At 41.3% G+C, this 18,814-nt stretch overlaps 1 protein-coding gene across 2 annotated transcripts in view; it reads right to left on the bottom strand.

Moving 5' to 3' along the window:
• The window catches only part of LOC311255179 (sodium-coupled neutral amino acid transporter 3-like), a 44,657-nt gene extending 27,226 nt beyond the window's left edge, over positions 1 to 17,431 (bottom strand). Inside the window, exon 1 of one of the 2 annotated variants that reach the window (XM_084349443.1) lies at positions 17,122 to 17,431. The gene's annotated coding sequence lies outside the window, so the exon portion shown is untranslated. The remainder of the gene's footprint in view (positions 1 to 17,121) is intronic. The other variant, XM_084349444.1, reaches the window with a different exon arrangement.
• Positions 17,432 to 18,814: the final 1,383 nt, after the last annotated feature.

The following is an 18,814-nucleotide window of genomic DNA, read 5'->3' as shown; positions in this document are numbered from 1 at the left end:
GGTCCTGAATGATCTCCTTTTCTCTGATGCATAAACAGCACTGGAGGCTATAATGGAGAGCGCGTTGGGGGCCATAGAGGAGGAACTCACACAAACGGTTGAAACCCCCAGCATTGAGATAAATAGAGAAGAACCAGCTAGGACCAGCCACGAACCAGTTCTAGCCGTCTTTGTGCCCCCATTTTTCTGCTTGTCACTTTTCTCTCGGTTTCCTCTTTTATTGAGGAGGGTTCAACATCGCAACAATGCTCAGGGTTTTCTCTACTACCATTCCTGGCAACCACTCAGCTGTCCTTTTTCCCTCGGGCTTCTTCCGCTCCACAACCCTGCCCTTTTAAAATGTAGCTTTTTGTAAAAATTATTTTAACACATCAAACGCGGCGTGAGGTGAATAAACCCTGGACTTCATCGAGCAGCCCTCTGAACCTGTCTGACCAACCACGCTGCTGCGAGCTTCACTGCACAGCCAGGCCTCTCGGTGTCTCTAGCTAAAGCCAGGCAACGTGGTTGGGCAGCAAAGCACAGAGGCACAATGGCACATGTTGTGCGGTTTCCTGGGAACGGGTTGGAGAACAGTGGTACTATTGTGCCAGGCATCATTATACTGCTGGGGCCCCCTTGGCTGTAGTTCGCCAGGCCACTCGAGAGGCTGAAAAGGTATTTCACTGGGCTCTAATTGAAAAGACGCCACCTTGAATTCAGCAAATGCCAGTATCCTGTATGCATGCACAGTTGTAGCAGAGTTGCTGACGACAGCAATGGCAGAGGCAGGGCCCCTCTCGTGGGACAAATCACTGCACAGAACCACACTGTCACTCAGATAGTCTACAAATCACAAGGAGGCTGGGGGGAGCCATTCAAGGACAATACACGATGGGCTGTCCGGCTCCAAGGGTGCGTTGTGGCCCCTACAATCATTATGTTCAATAACAAGGGCAATACATAACATCCTTGGAAATAGTTGAGTGAAAGCACATTCATTCAGTCTGAAGCTCTTATTTTTAGAAAGCTTGTTCTCCAGCCCTCCTCAAGTTTGAAGCAAATGAAGGTGAAATGGAGGTAGCTGAAACTCTGTGGGGGAAAAGCTCCTACTTTAAAAGTAGGACATGGTTTTGGCAGCAGAAATACTTATTCTGATATCAGGTATTATGTGCTAAAAAAAAAAAAAAAAGATATTTGCACTGAAACAGTAGAGATTCAGTGGAAGATCTGAATGCTGTGGACAAGGATCAAGTATCATATAGGACAAATTCTGTATGTAATTATCTAACAGAGACCTTTTAGCATTTTCAACTTCACTAACATGCATGTTTATTTGAGTAATAATACTGTCCATACATTTACATAAAGTCAAACTAAATAATTGGCCCAAATCTTAATACCACTATCTGTTGTATTAGGATCAAATTTGTTAAGTGACGAGCCACCCCCGACAATTACAACCCCGAAATGAAGGAAAATGAGAACGAGCACAAACACAATTGAGTTCAGCCCCCCGGGCCTGAACGCCAGTTACCATAGCACCATTGTGGTATGAAACAGAGGAAGAGTTGTGTGTCCGTAAGGAACTGCTCAGCAAAACTGAAATGCTCTGTAGTCTGTAGACGTGATGTCATCCGAAAACACATTGCAGCTATCTGCATGAACAGTTAGTTTACCCTGACTTCAAAACGTCTTCCTGCCAAAAGAAAAACATTGTAATGGGGGCAGACTTTCACTTTTCAAAAGCATCCATGTGACTGAAGAACAACAACAATTTATGAGATATACAAATGAATAATGTAGGTTTATTTGAGTTTACATTCTTATACATTTTACATTAGTATCCCATAACATTGTTGACCTTATGATGGTTTTAATCTCATTCTGGATATAATGTTAAAAGGAACATGAGAAAGTGCAGGATGGATAGTTTTATACTTTAATAAGGTCATTCAGCCAAATATTTATGTTTAGGAAGAATTACTATTCCTCCGTATGATAAAGAAAAAGAAAATTGGGATGAATGATACATTTTGGGAATTGTGCTATTTATATTTATTATTCAATGTTTGGCTTAATGCCTCTTTAAAGAAACTTAATTTTGTCTCTCTTCTGTATGTACTAGGGATGCATGACATATCAGGCGGATATTAGGAAATTCATATTATTGGGTATTTATCGTATCTGTGAAATTTCTAGATTCAGTAATATGAAGCAAAAAATGTTTTATTGGCTTAACAAGCACAACATTTACAAACTGCAATACAGTAAGTATTAAAAGTTGGTAAATCCCCCAACAGACAGAGAAGAAGAAGAAGAAGAAGAAGAAGAAGAAATATCATTTTGCATTATGCAACTCTTGCTCACTACATCGATCTTATCCTGAGGTGTGCATAAACTACAAACCTTATTTTTAAAATACAAAAATGTGAAATTATTATGATCAATTATCTGTGATCGTATCAGCGGACAAAATCTATATTGTGCAATCCATACTTCATTATTAATTCAATTATCTGTTTTTGTTTGATATGTTTATGTGGCTATAGTGTGTGACTGTTTGTGAGGTGAACCCCTAGAAGACAGGGCGGTGCTTGTGCTGGTTCCTCATAGAGAAAGAGAAACCTGGTTATTCATTGATCATCTTTCCTGGAGCTGTGTTGATTTCTCATCATCTCAGTCAGTGTGTTCTCTATCAACAAAGAACACTCAATATAACTTGGATAAGTTGGTATTTACATGCCACAGTATCCCATGTTTCTATCAGGGTACTCCAGGTCGCATATCCTGTTTATAAAAGCTGTGATAAGCGCTCATCTAGGTTTCTGAAATCAGGGTATGATGTTTACATGTGCAACACATAACCAGGCTGACAGGGTGATAATCAGTCTTCTTCTACAGCCTGATTGTCTCAGTGGTGCCATCTGTTACTGATAAAATAAGTCCAATAAACCACATTTCTTAGACGCACAGTTTCATAAAGCCTTAGAAAAAAAATAATAAAATAGTAGTTTTATAGAAGAGAAAATAAGAATAAACAGCAGAACTAGATGGAAAAAAACAGCATTGGAAATCCAATGTTTCCCTATTGATAATCAAACTTCCAAAGACCTATGCAAGAGTTAAAGCTACATTGTGATGCTTTTGGTGAGAGTAAATGAGTCTTTTCACAGCAACAGCAGAGGCTATGTTTGTTCAAGCCCTCGTCCAAAACATCACCTCAGTTTGCCAACACACAGCGAGTGCATGCGCCCCACTTCGCTGGCTCTGACGTCAGCGACTCTGCAGAGAAACGTCATTCCACAAGGAGGCAAACGGAGCCAGGCACCTCCACTGATTGTTATTCCTCAACTGATACCTGAACCAAACAACACTGTGCATGCTGATTCATCCTCACTTATTGCTATGCATGTGTGCATCTGCGTTTGTAGTTCGTTCTGTGAATAATTAAATGTGTGGCTTTGTGTGTGCGTGTGTGTGTGTGCAGTTTATGCAATGAGTAATCTCAAAGTGTAACACTGCTTCCTCCGTCACTACTTGATGACATTCTCATGCCTCTCTGGCCACATAAGCTTTCTTAATTAAGTGTCGACTGTAATTTCTCTTAATCTGTTGCAGTGCTTGTGGACAATCATGACTGTTTTTCACTCTTTTTCCCTCACACCCAGCTCTGCGGATGCAGTAAAAGCAGAGCTACAATGTTTTAAATGCCATCAAGAAGTTGTCATAACCTTCCTCTACAGCATCATCTTGTCTATGCAGGTCATTTGAAAGACAGCAATAGTGATAGTGTGTATGAACTATTTTAATACATCCATGAGAAGGAAGCGTGTATCTACTCATGGACGAGAGACTCGTGACAGCTCAGGAGGTAAACATTAATAGCATCCTCCTCAGCTGAGCTGTAAGGTGAGTAAGTTTAGTTAGCTTATTTAGTCCATGAGTAGATGCACACGTCCTTCCTCGCAGTGCTACAATTGGTGGGTGTAGTTCAATAGAAAGAAAAAAGTTCCAGCAGTGAACTAGACACAAAGGTCTGTGGATTATCTCTGCCTGACTGTCTCTGTCTCTGTGGAGTTACTGGGTCACAATTTCATTCCAGTACCATCTAGTTCAATCATATCTGAGAGAAGGCAGACATGTCTGTGGCCGATATCTCCAAAACCTGGACACTCACACCATAACAATCTAGATATAGAAACAGCTCTCATGTATTTTTGATTTGGGGGTGAACTGTCCCTTTAATAATCACTGGAAAAATGACAGACAGCGTCTGAAGCAAATTCCCCATCCATGAACAGGAAGAGATTTTGTGCAGATTAAGAGATTACACATGCCCACAATTTCACTGATGAGCAGCTAATAGATCTATCAGAGATCATTTTATTGTAAAACAGTAAGTTGAGACTCGTGACCTCTGACAGTCAGGGATGATCGAGTAGACCAGATTAGGACCCATCTCGCTCAGGCAGGAAATCAGGATCAAACAGCCCAGGTCGCTCCATCCATACACTCTTTCTCCTGTCTAAAAATAGCTGCAGAGGAGTGAATAGCCTGGTCGTAACCCAACGTCATGTCACACACAAAGCTGTGTTTAAGTGCTGCTGCTGCTGCGCGTGCCACTGATCACAGCAGCTGCTTGAAATAAGCAGGAAACACTCGGCAAACACATCCCAACAACCATCTGTCTGTATTCTGGTTCTTCACACAAGGGTGAACATGCACATAAATACACATGATGGCACACACACAAACACATATGCAGTGTAATTACAGGGAAACTTGCATGCTGTTGTTGAATGAATGACACCTCCCAAACAGCTACAGGCAGACAATAAAGCTATCATCATTACCAAACTGTGTGACTGAGAGCGGTGTAGAACTGGGTTTGCGATATGTGAGCTCTGTATGTGAGATGAAGTAGATGCGACTGTATTTCAGCAGCTGCATTTCTACAGCTATCAGCTATTTTTGACCTATGAGAAGGAGCTTGTGCTCGTAAACTTTTACTAAATTCTTGTAGAACATGATAAATTCATCCAGCATTAGTATGTAATTATACGCAGTTAAACAGATAATGCATTAGGAAACAATAAAGGAGGTATTTGAGTTTCTGAGAGTCAGAATATGACATGTTCAGCATTAACAACAGGTTCACCATGTTGAAGTCTGCTGAGTCAGTCTTTCAATTACAGAGCTGCAAAGTGGGAGGAACTATTTTGGACATCCAGGGTGCCTGAAATAAAAAGTGTTGTTATTTTCTGTGTAGAAAATGTTAGCATCCCTGCAGTCATCTCTTGATCCCAATGATAGTAGCTCACAGTGTGTCTAGCAAATCTTCAAAATGTCTCATATACTGTCTGTATTTTTTATGCTCATCATTGTTTTATTTTATTTTATTGTGGTTGTATTGTTATTACCCTCTTGTCTTGGTGTCATGACTACCCCCTGCCAACCTTGTTCTACAGAATGTTTTATTTCATTTATTCAGTCATACTACATTTCTGTATTGTAGAGTTGTCTGTGTTTTTTGTGTTGGACATGCCACAAATAATTCATATGTTGAATGCACAGTATGTCATTTCTGCTGCTAGGGGTCTGTCAATCAAAAAGACAAGTAGTATGGGATCAAAGAAGTTGTTGTCGTCATGATTAAACGAACACCAGATGTAAATGTTTCTATGTGATGCAGAAATAATGGATGAGGTAATGTATTACCCAAGTGAGTTTTATTCATATTACGTTTAGTGCCGTTCAATGAACTCTGACTCTCTCCTGTAAATTATAGCGACCAGTATTGGAAGAAGTACTCAGACCTTTTACTGAAGTAAAAATAGCAATACCAAGGTGTAGAAATTCTCCATACAACTTAAAGTCCAGCATTCAAAGCGACAGGCTACAAAATAAAATGCACCATTACCTTGAGTTAAATTACAGATTTTGTCTGGGTTTCAACATTGTAGGAAACATTTGGGATAATGTAAGTACACAACTCTGCAATATATAACAAAAGGTCCAGTCGTTTTTAGACATTTAAACGTGAAAATGTTACATATTATATGTTTCTGAAAAAGAAAATGTTAGCATTGTTAAAAAAATATCTGGTTTCCTGCAACAGCAAAGTATATTATTTTCCCTCCAGCTACGGCTCTGATTTGAGCCTCTGACTGACTTCTCCTCCACAGTAATGTAGTGTAGCATTTAGAGCCATTCACCGTCACAAATTGATGAAGATCTGACGGGTAGTTAAAATCACTAGTCCTGTTTTTAATTTTGAGAAATACTGAAGATATAATTTAAGGCACTGCAGAGCCACACAAGTGTTTTTAATCATTCTCACTAATCAGACTTCAGCTCGCGAGGAGCTATGATGGGAATTAGTGGAGGTGAGGTTACTGGACAACATGTACTAATAGGAATGATAGAGATGAGTCTCTGTGGCCTTGAGATCTAGGGCACCAACTATGCAACAAATGGACCACAAGAAGTCCGGCCGAGGACCTTTGCTGTATATCTTTACCCATCTCTCTCCCATTATTTCCATTCATACCTCTTATGTTGAAACACACATACCTGCTGCGTCAGAGTACAATAAAACTGAGGAGAATTTCATCATTAGACACTACTTGCCTTATGGGCCTCTCTGTCCTCAATTCCCTTTTTTTCCTGCCATCTCTTCTTGCTCTCTCTCTCTGTGCTGTGATTAGCCAGCAGGGAGAATAACAGATTAACTTCTGACTGAGAGATTTGTATGTCAGCTTCTAAGATGCTCCTCGTCTCTCCAGGGTTGCTATAAGCTGCTGTGAGATGCCCACGTCAGAGGCTATAAAATGATGCAGGACGTGGTCTCTACTCGGCTGTGTATTTAAATAAACACCATTAGGTGGAAGGTATAATCTCACAGCAAGTCAAGTGTTTCATACAGAGTCTCTAATCGGGATTATTGTGTACGTTCAAAGCAGGGGAAAAAAAGATTGCAGTAATTTGTTCTCCAATCTTCTTTGATGATTCGGTAACCTACATTTCGTTACAGATGGATGCTGACGTGTGCAAGGGCGGTATAGGAATGGAGAATTGCATGGCACACTGTCAAAGAAACAGTAATCTGATTTAACATCACAACACATAATTATGATGTCTGCTCTACATGCCTGATGATTTTAAGGAACATCCAAATTATGCAAAGTTATAGGCAAGATCTCTTATCATACAGGATCAGTTATTTACTAAACTATTTGTAACTGTCTTAGAGCTTCTGTCAGAAGTTGATGATTAATTAAATCCTTAAAGCCATTACAAAGTGATTAAAATGTAAGAAATAAGGTGTTAAAAGGTAACATTGATTAAAATTGTGTCTAAAATGTACCACCTTAAAACAATGTTTGGTGCTCCGCCTGTAAGGTTTTATTTTGATGCAGAGAGAAACAGGACCAGAGTTTAGTCGAGGCATTGTGTCGCCAGGTGCTTGCTAATGGGGGAATGTTGGGTCCTTGTTAATTACAGACTATGGTCTAGACCTGATCTAATTACAACGTGACATGAAATAACTTTTGTTGTAAAGTGGCTCTATATAAATAAAACTGACTTTTATTTTCTTGCCGTCGTTTTCACGACAATGTGCTGAAGAAACAAAGAGAGAGGGCTAAAATATAACTTTGAAAGACATCTGTATGATGCCTGTACTGATGTAAATACACTATTAGACAACAATTATGATACGTGATGTGTGCTTGGTATAAGAACTGGATTACCTTGGTGACATTTGTACCACCAAAGGCTGCATGGTCTTACATTTGGTTTCCTCCCCCACAGCCTGCTCTAATTAAACAGGCTTGTTGTTTGTGACATTTTCTTCAAGCCTAATGAAGCTTTTAGCACAAGTTCAAAGAGGAAGGCAACTGCCAGCCTATTTCTGCTTCACATTGAGGCTCCCCATCTCAACTATTTAATTACTTCAGTTCTGTGCACAGGGCTCCCTGTCATCTATCAGCCATCTTTGCCTATTTTGTCTCTCTCTGCTGTCATTGCTGTTTATGCCACTCCACCCCTCCACCATCAACACCAGCACAGTCAAGTCGCCCTTGGGGGATCGCTGCTTTGCCGCTATTTATAGGGCTCTATCCCTTTACTGTACATCTATATAATAGATAGGGTCGACGCAAAGTCTTTACCAAGCAAAGATTCTGCATTAACTTGTTAACTTGTCTTTCCCGATTGCACCCATGTGATTAGCTGACCGTGACATCACACTGGGGAGCGGTTTAAAAAAATTTACTCAGATGGTGCAATTTCATCATATCAGAAAGTTGGGGAAACAGTGGGCGTCAAACACGTCTTTTAATCTTATAATGTTCTTAGTTTGATTCCAGCTGGTAACATTTGCTGCATGTCATACATATCCTTCTCTTTCTCCCCTTACTGCCTACTATCATCTGTCCAATTAGCAAAAGTTGGTGCAACCGAGAACAGCGCCTGACCCAATATCCAAAGCTATTTTTACTCTATTTTATCCCCTCACCAGTCTTTCCCTCTTCCCGCTGGGCACTGTATATCTATTTTCAACACACAAGGGCACAGATGATTAGCACAGTCAGGGAGAGAAGGGGAGAAATTTCCTTCCATATTATATTTAGAAATTATCAAACATACTGTAGTTTGACACAGACTGACGCATTACACAACAAAATCTTATCCAGAACCAAATACTTTGTGTGACTTGTTGAGTTCTTGGCAGGTAGAAAAACTCTACTCTGATGGCAAAATCCACTCCAAGACCATACTTGTTTTCCACAATACCTCCTCTTCAATAACACATATCCCACATGTTGATTCTGGGTAGTCATGTAATTTGTATATTTTCTCCGTAAAACTAAAATTAGCCAAAAGTTTACTGTTTTGTCTCCTGGCCTGACTGGCGTGATGTAGCACAAGGATGATGGTTGTCTGCACAATAAAGTGAGGCTGGACGAGGACAGAATGAGGTATGATGCAATGTGTATTGTCTTTAGCGTCGCCTTTACTGTGACGCGCCTGAGTGGGCGAACCCAGCCTGGTGACTCACTGACAATGTGTTTTATTTATAGAATCGTACGAAACTATCTGTCACTTTGGCTCAACTCTAACACTGGACACCCCACAGACAAGAGGGGACAGTAAGGCAACAGCGTAACCACACATTAGAAGTAAAAAAAAACTGGGCTTTAAAACAATGCAGGCAGCTACAAAGATGGTCTAGAGGACAGAGGTAAAGTCCTACGAGACAAAACAAAAGGGAAGCGGTAAGATGTAGGACTAAAGTAATCAATACCATATTGAGGGTCAGATTTATGTACATGAAAGTGCAGTGCGCTGAGCTTTGCTTAAATTTGTGCTTAGAATGTAATTAGCATCTCATTCAATAAATGAGACCAGGTCATTATAGTCACTAATTACACAGAAAGAGACTGGGGCTGTAACACAAGAGGAAATAAAAGACGATCGAATACCAGAGTAAAACACAACAAAAGCACACTGCAAATGTCTAACCAAAGGAATTAGATTGCTTTAGTACATTACCTAGTTCAGGTGCCATAAAACCAAAACTTCCTGTTCCCCTGTCTGTTTGGTTTTATAAAATAGCGAAATATGATGCATTTATCATTACCGGTCTTTTACTTTCTATTTGTGCATGCCTTTATCTAATTGTAGTCCCTGTCACAATCCTCTGGAGATATTTCCGGGTCCTTGCAAATTGCGTGAAGGTTATTAAATCCAGTGAAATCAGTAATCAAGCAGACTTCCTCCTGTGATTTGCACAATTCTCTATCAAACACAACTGCAGACAATGTGCATGTAGTATAACACAGACACTTCCTCTGGAAGCAACTAGAAGGAAAGGAAATTTAAGTCGCTCGTTGACTTAACTTGAGTGCTGTGGTCTGACTTCTGAGAAAACCTATAAGCAGGAATGTGCGTCCACACAAAAAGAGACAGCCAATCAAAATTAAGAAAAAATATGCTGAACGTCATGTTGCTCTGAAGTTAATGAGCTGTTTCAAATATTTGACAGATTTTTGAGATTCTGTGCAGTTTCGATGAAACACTACCTATTTAGTTCAAATTATACACTTATTATGAATGAGTTCTCAGCCTTGTGGCTTTTCTGGCTCACAAGCTGCCTTCATCACCTCTGTGCATACACACAAACACTGTGCTATGATGCCTAAAAGCCAAAACAGCAAATTAACTGTCACAAGCACAGTTTATGACGTATTTTACATGCAGTGCACTGACCACTTGTACAACAGTGTAAGTGTTTTATTACATGATGCCACACTGTGTTTTTTATCTACCTTTTTTTCAGCTGATACTGATAATTGATAATTACCTGCTTCTCATGGCTGATACTTACACGATAACCAATAATTTCACATGTTTGCATTTTAAAAAGAAGTTCATGTAGTTTATGCACACCTGAGGGTAAGAGGAGCTAAGATGTACAGTAGTGAGCAAAGATGGATGACTTAATATTCCATATTCTTCTTTTTCTCTGTGTTTACTGATGTCTTACAAATCGACTTTCAAGCACGACAAGCCACCTACAGTACTGTATCAGTCTGGCTTGATATTACCAGCTGTATTTATTGCCTAGAATTTCACAGATACCGATAAATAGCCAACAATATTAATTTCCAAATATCGAGCCGATAATTAATCGGTCAGATACATATATATCGTGCATCCCTATGAAAATGTTTTTTACATTATTTACATTATTGCATCACCTCAATTCATACACAAAAATCAGTAGAGATTACAAAAGAACATTATCCCACAATGTGATATTGTGTACATGTCATTTGCAGAAGGAAATCATGAAAGTAGAAGGAAAAGTCAGAAAAAGGTGTATGGTTAAAGTTAGAGGTTAATGCATGTAACAATATACCTTTAACATATTTATTATATTCACGGAGGTACTGGCAGTATCATGAGAGAAACAGAAAGTGCTGAGATACAGATGAATTAGTTTCTTTGCCCAATTGCATGATCAGATTAAATTCTTCTGCCCAAAGCAGAGAGTTACTGGCATGGATGTAACATCCTTGAACAAAGAGGAAATGCATTTTCACATGCCACATGTGTTACATTCATTTCATCTGAATGAACTAAATCAGGGTGATAAGTGCTGGCCTGGACAGTAACACAATGCTGGCATGGTAATGCCAAATCAAATCTGGCCTGTTCTCAGACTGCTGTCAAATACAGCACTGGAAAAAGTGAATGCCGGTACACTCACTGCCAGATGAAGTCATGGTGAGAGCAGACATGATTTGCAGACTCTTCACATCAAGATGATTTAAGTATAGCTATATAAATGTAAACCAAAAATATCTGACAAACACACAGTGCTGCTGATACACTGCAGGTGATGATGTATTGATGGTAAATGATGTGTGCAAATATTTTTTTAAAAATCAGCTGGCCAACACAACTATTTCATCTGCATACCACTTGTTTTTTCCTGGATGAACACAATAAATGCAGCCATATTTTAAATATCTTGCCAGCTACACACAATGATACTAATGGAGACCAGGACTAGACTTTCGCTGGTTAACACAATTATCTTGGAAGGAATTAAAAAAACTTTAATTGGATTTTGGGTTATTGAAAAATAAGCTCAGTGGCAAACACAAGTTTATGATACTCACACGTTTTGTTCAGCAAGATTATCTCCACAGACGAACACCACTTTTATGATTTTTGAAGCCTAAATGAAATCGCCAGAAGTAAAAAGCTAACAAACAAACTACGCTGCAGTTGCATGACTTCAACGTCACCTGCACTAAGCATCTTATTATGCTATAGTATAAACACTTCACTTTCAATTGATCAATCTGATAACTGATGTCCAGGTTGTAGGACTCATTCTTGTGGCAGCTCTGTTGTGAAGAAACTATGATTGTTTGGGACGTGCTGAAGACAAAAATCAAAGTACAAAGAAAACTATTTTTTACTTAGTTAGAGAAAACGATGACAAGAACCCCCTCTGCCCATGTTTCATCTCACTTCCAGGCTGTTAATGATGCAAATCCACTAAAATCAAGTTGACTCAGATGTCACATAACCCTTATTCTGTACTATGTTTATACCAGGCTGTTAAATTACAGCAAATACCAGTTGATCTAGGTATCAACTGGATCTAGGTTTAATAAGTATGGGGCTGCGACTAACAATTATTTTCATTAAATCATTTATTCCATTTTTCGCAGTTAATCAGAAAAAAAGTGGAAAAATACCTGTAACATTATCCTATAGCACAAGATGACATCAAATGTCTTGTTTTGTCACACTTCATTAACTATAATGTAAGAGCAAGACAAGTAGCACATTTTCAGATTTGAATCATCATGTTTGATCTTTGCTGCTCTACCTGTTTGCTGAGCAGCTCTTACTTGATGTAAAAGAGACAGGATTTGACATTTTGTCTCCTCCAGTCAGCTGTGGCTCCTTCACACAATGAAGTAAAGGGACTGAACATAAAGGACAGCAGTGACTCAGTCAAGGGCACAGTCTCTATAAGGAAACCGTATGCCTGCTGTACATTAGCTAGAACAATAGGTCAGAATTAGCTAACCACAGAGACAGTCCTCCTTTAACACCACACTGTTCAGTGGCAGCTCTGTCTTTCTCTCAATCATGTGCCCTCAAACAAAGTCCCATCCTCTTCTGGCATCTGCTACCCGTCTCCCTCCTGCTTCCTCCTCATCACATGGGAGGAGAGCGAAAGAAAAAGAGAGCTGAGAGTACAACTCGCGCAATGTGTGACCACCATGGTGGATGTTGCACTGCTGACACTGTCACATGCCGCAGCACCACGGAAGTCCAAATCCCCAATCCACTGACAGAGACCTCACAAGCACAGCGGGCAGCCACTGTGAGCAGATCAATGTGAGGCTTAAGTATCAAATCCCTTATAGAACTAAGAATGGTACAATAGGCCAACGATGGATAATGAGCAAAAATACAGCTCGAGCTGAGAGTCAAAGGTTTGTATTTAGACTTTGGGGTGTGCAAGGTGGCCCAATGGTAATCTGTCCTTTTGTCACAATTTTCAAAATCCACAAATTTTCAATTTTTGAAAAATGTTCAGAGCTGACAGCTATGCCATTGTTCGACCATTGCATCTGGACTTGTAAAGGCAAACAGATCACAGGGCTCCAGACTAACTTTTCACAATGGTCGCATTTAGGTGCACCAGCCCATAATTCAGGTGCACCTACTAAAACATTTTAATGTCATTTTTTAACATGTTTTTGTTAATTATTATAAACAGAATGACGGTGCGAAAACGTGTTTTTCTTCATCTGAAACACAGCACACGCAACAAGAAATTGCGATAACCTCAACCGTTTAAAAAACGAATAAATAACTACATTTTTGCCCACATGTGTGACCGTGCAGTCACACCCAGGAGCCCTGGATCATTGGTTTTATGCACTCACAACTGTCGTAACATTTTCACATTCTTTTTATTGTCACAATTCAACAGTGCATGCACGTTTTTTTCAGCCAATATGAAGTTTCAATTACATTAGACAGCTGTTCCCATAAGACACGGATTCGAGACTCTTCTTAATCTATTCCTGATTAGTGGCCAGCACAGTGATGAGGGTCTAATAATTTTCTCCTACTTGGAGCTCCTCTAACCAATGGGCTGCCACTTATTTAAAGTGGTATGACCTTTTCCAAGCAGCAGATCGTCTATGATATCCATTAATATGTCCTCACATACCAGAAGTCTTTCATAAACCAGCCTGCGCTTGGAAAATGTAGAAACACTGTGATTTGTCTAAGCACAGGCTAATGAGCTTCCTCGCCCTCAGAGGGATGGATATACCTGACCTCGACAAAATATCAGATTGAAACTCGGGCTTGGCAATCACGATCCACGATCCAAACTGCAATCTTTGTCCTCTATTTTGATTTAATTTTTCAACTTCCCTTGGCAACAACTAGCTTGATACATAATGTCAAAGTTAAAAGTATGTGCTCTCAAAACACACCATCATCAGGCACGTCCTACATCTTCTATCCCATCAAATTAAATCATCTATTAAACTGAAAAAATATCATTTTGACCTTGCAAACCCAACAACGCCTTTCGTTAACCAGAGAGAGGAAAGAGTTAAGACAATACTTCTGTTTTCCTTCTCAAAGACCAAAATCAAATCTCTGTAAAACCTCAAAGCCACACAGGAGCTCATGTCCTTTCAGAGTTTAATACCGTCGACAAAGTCGCAGCAGGGTGTTCCTTTCTTCTCACAGCGAACTACATTGCACTCCACTACCCTCCTAAGAGTGAACAATACCTTCATGTTTTCTTTTCATTCCTACAGAGGCAAACCAATACTGCTGCAGGATGAGAAACCACAGTATTTGACAAGGACACGGAGCTTTGATCAGATTTAATATTAACTTAGTAAGCACCTGAGTCTGTGTCTCATCCAGTGATGAAGAAAAGAAGAAACTGGAGAAAAAGCCACAAACATTTTTCATCCATCTTGACTGAAAAGGAAGAAAAACTACTAAGTACACTAAATACTGCTGTCATAGCTTCTTTGCTGCTGGCTAGATGTGAAGGCTGCAGACTGGAAAGAGACATGACTGTAATCGACGAGAACCATCTCTAGCTGTGAATGAGGGCCGTGAACTTTGTAGCAATGCCCTCCTCACTCTCTATGACTTTTCATGTCAATAGATACATTTTGCAATCAACCCGCGAGGCAATGACTTTTAAATCACAATATCTTTTCAATCTACGCTACATGTACACAAATACAATCTGAAACACACAAGGCTTTAATCACACAGCAGATCAAAAGCTCAGCACGCCCGATGCAGGCTGAGGCCGGATCAGTCTGTTAGTGTTCACACTGTGATTTCATTCTGGGATGGGGCAGCAGCACATGGGCCCATGACACGCCAGAGCGAGGAGTCAGTCAATTATAACAGCAGAGGCCAGGCGGGCCACACAAGAGCTCTCCTCACGCCAGCTCTGGCTAGTCCAGTCCAGCAGTCACAATCTCACCTGCTGCCCACAGGCCTGTGAGATGACTCATCGTGGAGGAGAGAATGACTGGCAACTCTGTAGCTGAAGGTGACTCCAGAAGTCATGCTGCTCTTAAGAGTTTTATCCAGTCAGGATGCTGGAATCTGCTAAAACTCCTGTTATGCGTGCATGCTAGAGTCTGACCAATATCACATTTTTGGGGGCGATGCTGGTACAGATATGAGGGAGCGAAAAATTCAGTGTATATTTTTTTTTCTTTTGCACTTGTCACAAAGACGTGTAATGACGGCAGAATGTTTTACAGCATGGCTCCAGGCTGAAACCATTTTGGTCGCACATGCATGGAAACAGTGCAACTAAAAAAATGTTTATTGGTCGCACCGCTGCACCGAAGACTTAGTAGTTTATTCTTTTAACAATTGAGGTTATCGCCATTTCTTGGTTTGCTGTAACTTGAAAGAAGACAAACATGTATTTGTACCCTTATTCCTGTTCACAATCATCAAGAAATGAAATTAAAATGTATTACTGGGTGTACCTCCATAATGTGTTGTTGCTCCTAAAAGAAAAAGTTAGGCGCACCAGTGCAGCCAGTGTTAAATGTTAGTCTGGAGCCTTGGACAGTTTAGCAATAAACTTTATTGTCCAAAATGACATCGTGCACTGAAACAATTCCATAATTATGAGTTACCATAAGCATCTTTTTCTGCATTATAATCTCTTAAAAAAGATTTTATATCGCCACATATCTGACAACATTTACGCGAACACCGATATATCTGGGATAGGCCTATATCGGCTGTTAATATCAGCTAGTGCAATATACAGGCTGGGCTCTAATGCTAATTCCTTTACTTTACTTGAATATTTCCATTTTCTGCTACTTTCGACTTCCTCTCCGCTACATTTATTTGATAAATGTATTTGATACATTTAGTTACTGGTTACTTTGCAGATTCTGATTATTCAGTGTTTATAGGTTATTAATTATGACGTGTTACCAATCAGATATTACTGTGGGCAGGACATTGTGTGAGGGGATGTTGCATCAGAGCCAAAGTACTGTAGCACATTTTTATAATAGTTTTTTTTTATCGACAATCTAACAGAAAAGTCACTGATACTGATAATTGGAAAATGCTGAATCGCAGGCCCGATAATCATCCAGGGTTGATAATCTGTCTACCTCTACTTAACAGTCAATCACTGATCAGTCTCAGATTAATATAAATCACCATCAATCAAAAACAGCCAACCCTATTTCGTCCCTTCTTCATCCAACTTCCAAAAAATTTGGGTAGTTACAACTACAACCCACTCGATGACCCAGTTTGAAACCCACTGATGTATATTATGATTTGAAAGTCAGACTTGGCATCCCACCAAAATCCTGGGTATGTCCCTGCTCAGAGAGGCGAGATCAGGAAACACGAAGACCAGATGGCACCTGTGGCCAAACTGTGACTCTTCATGGTGTCAGCCAGCTGTGGATGCTCCGCCAGCACGACTTAAAAAATGGTCAGACGATCCCAAAAAAATTAAACTGTGAGATGCATTTGCAGGAGCCAAGGATGACTAAAACATGCATCACTGACACGCTGTTTCTCCAAGACGTGAGGGCCAGCAAAAGCAGGAATGAAAACCACACTCAGAAGCAGTGCTTCACAGGGTCATGGAGGAGCTTCCAAAAGGTCACTCCAATGCCCAAGTTTGATCCCTCTAAGCCACTTGATCATCATGGTAGAGAGAGGCTGGGGTAACTGCTTTTAATCAGAGGTTTCTCTGTCATCATCCTCTGGGATACAGAGTAAACATTTATCTAGATTCTCTCTGATAAGCCCCGAGGAAGACAAGCACTCACAAAGGAGCTCTGTGTCGTCCAAAGGAGGGCACTGGATCTGAACATGAGGAGCAAGTGCAGCGCGGTTGTCATGTCACCTCTCTCTCCGGCATGTCTTGACTTTGACTTCACATTTAACTCCCGTGCTGTCGCCTCAGTGCAGGCTAGTGATGCACACACATACAAATACGCACGAGTATTAAATACACTAACACAACAAGGTTAAAGCGTAGTGTCAGCGCCTTACCAGAGAAGTACCAGCGTCCTCCTCCAACTCCAAATATCTCCACACGGATCTGCCGCTGCTGCCTCCGCTAGCTGCTCGGTGCTCGGCTCTGCCTCGACCCGTGCCGTGCCGTGCCGTGCGGTACCGTGTCGTCCTGCCTCTGGTCCCTCTGCGTCCGTCCGTCCGCCTTCAGTCCAGACAGACAGCAGTAATGTCATGTGTTTCCCACCACACTGTCCTCGTAATAATCTCCTTAAAAGTGGGATGTGAAGAGTGTCCAGGTTCCGCCTACCGCGCGACCGCACGCACAGCGACGCCAATCAAATGTTTTGTTGTGCGTGCGCGCGGGGACACGAGAGCCCCCCCCCCCTCCCTCCACCATCCTCCCCCAACCCCCTCTATTTGGCACGCGCCTTTTCTTTTCTCTTTTTTTTTTATCAATCAATTGTAAAGGATTGATATCATTACCCGCCTTTATCCTGCTGGAGGTGTCGGCGGCGGGGCTGCGTCTCACGATGGTGGATTTATCGTCGTGCTTGTGCGCGCATCATGAGACAATGGAGACGTGGAATGACCGCGAGGACCACACACACACACACACACACACACTCGTACACACACTTCACGCATTTATTTCATCTACTCTAAAAATAAAAGTCAAGCGGGGTCTTGAAGGAGAATCGATGCAATTTGAAATGCATGTATGACACGCAACCATCACCAACGTACACAGCTGCCTGAGCCATGTGCCACAAAGCCCACTGTTGCTGCTTACGCACGCGGGATACGCACGCTCCATTTCTAGGTCATCAGCTCGTTTTGATGTCACGCCGCTCCGGGGATCGTCTCTTATTCTCTCTCTCTCTCCAGCTCATGTTCACCTGGCAGTCACATTAGACCAGGTTCCCCCCATCATGCGAGCCTGTGTCTGCATTCATGTTGGAGCACATGAGCCAACAAACACACGTTTTGCACAGAACTGACTCATTTGCTTAGCTGAGGCATTTTTCTGCATTTTCTCCCACTAACACCACATTCTGTCAACCACAATGTCCTTTGAAGATGTCGCTGTAAACCTGACCTTGTGGAAAGCAGGGGACATTCAACCTCTGGGACGTATAAGCTCAGCATCTGGTCTGAGGGGTGACACAGTGGGGGGCGGGCTACCCATAGAGGAAAGGGCCAGAGATGCTGAGAAAGTGGCCGGTGCATCCCCAGAGGTCAGCAGCCGGGGAGCTCAACAGATGTATGCTATAGTTCAAAGACAGCATCTCAAGCGCATGTAAGCACGCGGTTCAGCCGCAGAGCACTGTCCTCTGGTTGTTCGTATTCCTATTTGGTTGTGCTAATTTAAGAGCTGTCAACTAATGAGGAGGAGAGGGTGAGCAGGCGAAGGACATCTGGCAACTGGTTCTGGAGGCACAGCGTTTTCCCTCAGCTGTGTGAACTCCCCCTGTTCTCTCTTCGTTTAATGGTGTACGTGTAGCCTCACCTTGCCTCACCTATCTGTCAGCTGAAAAGGTGATGCATGTGTGGTTCTCCAGAGGACTTTCTGACTGCCGAGAGCAGTGCACAGCAAGGTGTAACCATAGAAACTGGGTGTAGCAAAGGTCTGCAGTTCAAGCTGGATGACCACTGAGCACAGACTAATGAAGTCTGGCAGCAATTAATGTGTTTTAGCTCACAGATGACATAAGCAAGAGTGCCTCACAGA

The sequence above is a fragment of the Pagrus pagrus genome, assembly GCF_965226575.1.
Source record: "Pagrus pagrus genome assembly, chromosome: 3".
NCBI classification, from domain to species: Eukaryota; Metazoa; Chordata; class Actinopteri; order Spariformes; family Sparidae; genus Pagrus; species Pagrus pagrus.
The sequence above is the reverse complement of the archived record's forward strand: the minus strand, read 5'-3'. Positions and strand labels throughout refer to the sequence as shown.